Source organism: Diadema setosum, chromosome 17 (assembly GCF_964275005.1).
Source record: "Diadema setosum chromosome 17, eeDiaSeto1, whole genome shotgun sequence".
In the NCBI taxonomy this organism is placed as follows: Eukaryota; Metazoa; Echinodermata; class Echinoidea; order Diadematoida; family Diadematidae; genus Diadema; species Diadema setosum.
Window position 1 is genome coordinate 20835778 of NC_092701.1, and position 4723 is coordinate 20840500.

Here is a 4723-nt window from a genome sequence, read left to right on the forward strand (position 1 = left end):
TTCCCCAACTGTTTTTTTTTTTTTCAATAGTGTTACCCAAAGACAAGACGAGATATCTCATATTATCATCATTTCATGCATGTCCCTGTAATCATGCGATTTGAACCAACAAGCCCGCCCCTCTCACCCGGAACAAGAATTCCGACAAGGTCCGACTGGTCAAGGGTCATGTCATGCAAAGTGCCAAGTGCACCAAAAATTATGATACCTCACTTGACGATCCACACAAACCATAAAATGATACCCCACTTAGAAGAAAAACGTAAAATCTTTGAAGTTATTATAATGAAAGTAATTTAGCAATCATGAAAGCATAGCTATGCCACAAGTAAGGCTAAGACTATTGGCCTATCTGTAATCATTTTGTAACACAAAAGTAAAAGAAAAATAAAGAATTATGCAACATTGTGTTTGTTTTATGCCTATCAGAGAGGAAACGTATCTTTTCTTCAGAGTTAACAATAAGCTGAATATTTATGTTTTCATAAGTGATAAATGACAATTATTAGAAATCAAAAGTAGAAATACCACTATTGCGACTTGTATGCCTTGTCATCTTGCATTGTTCTCCCCAGTATAAACCGTGACAATGTGTGACGACAGTTTCACATGTTTGGCAAAAAAAAAAAAATTGAAATGACTTGTTTGAAAGTACTAGTTATGATGGCACAACCCTATATTGTGACGGGTGTTTATACATTCCGTGAACCAAGTTCCATTTCGATGGAAAAATTATTTCAGAGAGCAAGTATTTGCGAATTTAAGCATTTTCACTTGACCTTTGACCCTTGTACTCTGAACCCATGGACAATTTTTTTTTTCAAAATACATTATAATTACAAACTGGTAATACATTTAAGCCAGTTTGAACTAAAATGTGTTCATCTTGAATGAGTTGTCAAGTTCTGTGGGATAGTTAGCACTTCAGACGATTTATGAAGTTGCACTGTGGCATGATTTTCAGGAGCAAGCTTTTCCTCCAGTTCCTGCGATCGAAACATTTCTCATCTGAATTAGTCGTGGCATGTACCTACAACACATGGACATTCATCGCTCGTTAATTAATTCGTGCACCTGTTTCTGTCAAAAGCGTCACAAAAACATTTTGAACATGCTTTCCTGCTTTGATCCAGTGTTGTCCACCGACAGCCAGCCTGGATAAAAACAAGACGGCGCTTTGAGATATCTAAAAACCACGAGCGCAGAAGATAATAACTCTCTTAAATCAAGAAAAATGCATGTGCAGTTGTAGTGTATATTGCGAAATCATCACTAGAGCAATTTCATTTCCGAAATGCCATTACTTTACAAGAAAAAGCAAATAATTCAGCAGATTGACTGTGATTTGCAATAATTCAGCAGATTGACAGTGATTTGCAATCTATTTTCCCCATTTGTCGCACATTGTTTCAGAGTAAACATGGGCAGTGACAGTAGACGACATGCTTGTCTTGCCATTCAGGGATGTTACATGCATGGCCGCAAGTGGCCGCTTCAGTAATTACCAATTTTGTGACGCAAAATTTGTCCTTGTTTCAGGTTTGGTGCTCCCCATCATTAATTGGTGCTTATTCAAAGGCAGTTGAGTCTGAAAAGGCACCTCAGCCAAATATGACTGAAATGTGGGAAACCGGGTTCTTTTGTCAGTGATGATGCACGATTACACAATCGTCATTGTCCAAACGTCTGAATGTACTCAATAAGATGCACAAAATCAGGTGGCGGTGGTGAACATTGGATCAAAGAAAGACCTCCGTTCATGGTCCATAGGTGTAGTAGGTCCATGGTCGTGGTATTATTTTTCAGTAGGAACCCGGAGATCTGTAAACAATTTTGAAGTATAATAGGCTCCATGGCTTCAACGAAGCGGGGGCTATCAGCCTTTTCAAAGCATTTGCTGAATAGAATGTCTTACAGCTAAAAAGCTTTGTCATACGTTAAAGAAGCACACTCCACTCTAATCGGTCTGACTTGAGAATCTTTCTGCATCAGTGGGAGAACCGTGGTATAGTGGATAAGGCTGTGGTTTTTTATCGGAAGGTTTGGAGTTCAAATACAGACTGGTGTGTTCATCCTTGGACAAGATTTTTTGCTTCTTATCCCACAATGCCCTCTTGACCCTGGTGTATAAATGCGTTTCAGGCAAAGCTGGGGGCAATGATGATAAAAGGGCCCCCTGGAAGAGTGACCACTGATGAGGTACGTAATTGTCGCACTTAGTGCATGCAAGAGTTTAATAAATTTTGATAGATCATTGAATTTTGCTGTAATGCTAGCAAAATTATGAATTAGTCATCCACAATCTCGATACGACATCCAAAAGTTTAAAAAAAAAAATCCCGATGGGCATTTGAAGTCGCCATTGAACAATCAAAAGTGCAAAAACGTCGTTCACTTTCGCTCCACTGCAATCAAGCTTAACACGGGAGGACACGTGAGTAAAGTAAGATCATTCAATTTCGGCTAAAAGTATTCATGTTCATATAAACTAGATTCAATTTAGCACTGTATTTACGTGTATAAGGTATTTACATGCAGATAAAGTGATTATACATGTACATGTGTTGTTTGAAGGTCTGTACATGTACAGTGCATGTAACTCATAAATGTTGTAGCTTCGTTACAAGCATAATTACTTTTCTAATTTCTTCACTACATGCTTGCATTAAAGGTATAAGATTGAAAGATTTAACAGTATTGTTGACCTTTTCCCGTGTATTTGCAAAACCTCACTCATATTTTTTCCACGTTTCCCAACCTGCAATGTATGTATAGTTATATATATATATATAAGAAGTAATGAAGAAGAAATGATTTCTGGGAAAAAAAAATATTGCGTAAATGACCATAAAAAATGACACTTGAATAAAAAAAAAATTGTAAAAGAAAGGGCGGTAAAGCTTCCGTATTATATACAGGTGGTAGTTCCTCTTATGCGTGGGGCCATCTGACAAATAATCTTTATTCGGTAGAATGGCAGTCCTCCCCCTTAGAAAATAAAATTCAATGATTAAGTAGAAGAAGATAGAAACATAAGAAATGCATAAAAACAATCATGATTTTCGACACTTATTTTATCACAACATCAATTTATACGTGAATACGTGAACTAAGGTTGAATTCAAAAATTGTATATTTATTTTTTTCTTCATTTCGTTTATCTAATTCTTATTTTTCTACCAACAAAACATAACAAAGAGTAGATCAGGAATTATATCATAAGCATACATAATACTGGCAAACTTTACTGGCAAATACTGGCAAAGTTACAATGTATGTTTAGGGATGCAAAAGAGTGCTGAGAGGTCCACTAAAAATACCTTGAATGGCGAAATTAAATGTTCTTTACATGTACCTAATCCCGGGGGCCTTCACGAGCGGAGGTGGTTACACTATATATGCACGAATTCGTACACCGATTTGCGACTTTGGTTGCCCTGTAACCAATTTGAATGCCTATTGGTGATTTGAGCTGCCCTGCGATGAATTTGAAAGACGATGGGAGATTTTACTTGGTTTCCTCGTCTATACGAAATAATCAATAACCTGTTATGATTTTGTACTCTCATACACTACGTGCAAAACTGAATAACTATCGTATACTTGTAAGTATACTATTATCCATTGACCACATGTTGACCATGAATGATAGCTTTATAATCCCAAACAATACGTGAAAATTGAATAATCTTTTTATACTTTTTGAGTGAACTATTGTACTTGTTTATTGACCATGTATACATGGTCACCCTACCAAGAATAATAGCTCGGTAGTTTTGATGAGAGTAACTTGCAAATATGCATTTGACCACAGCTGCCTTGAGAATTTCACACACCCATAAAAGTACAACACATCCAAGCAAGCTGATGGACTTACTAAATAGACTGACATGAAAAAATGAAACTGTTTTAACAACATGTGAAGCACATAGATACTCCACAGATTTATACAGTTGTTCTGTCGTTAGGCAGTCCAAGCAACTACCCTGTGAAGGATAACGCCGAAATACCCTATAGAGGATAAAACGGGGAACCGAGCGAGCTCGCCGAACCTGGCTCAGTGCCAAGCGAATCGCCTTCACGTGTAAAGTCTATGGGAACCGACAAAACCGCTTCGACATGCGTGTGTTTAAACACATATGGCGTATTTTGCTCACCGCGGATTGCGCTCATTTTCCCTCAGAATGAAGATTATTAGTTTTTCCTATCATAGACCCTTTTGCAGGATAATCCACGGTGAGCAAAATTCACACGCTCTCTGTCATAGCACAACATGTTCGAAAATTTTGTTCACTTAGTCTCATTGAATCCGGTCTGAATTTTGTCAGGCTATCGCTACTGAAACAGAGAAAAACGCGCACACACCGCGTGCCTCCGTGCTGTTAGCCCACGTGGAATGGTTATCGTATTGCTCCCTGGCTCGCGTTGCTTGCTTGGTTGCCGCTGTTCGCTGCTGTACGAAGGAACCTCACTCATCTCACATTTGATATAATGTACATGTAATCACGACTGTAAGTTTTGGAAATACATTATGTAGGATGAAATCGATGCTTACATCTTTATAGTATGATCTTCAGGGGACATTAAAAGATGGTATCAACGCATTTTATCAGAAAAATCAAATGTGAATTGATCACGTCCCTGCGTCGTTGGGAAAGTGTTGTGACATTGAAAAGGCAGTCTCGCTCGGCAGAGTGTCTGCTGTGGAAAGTTACGTACACAT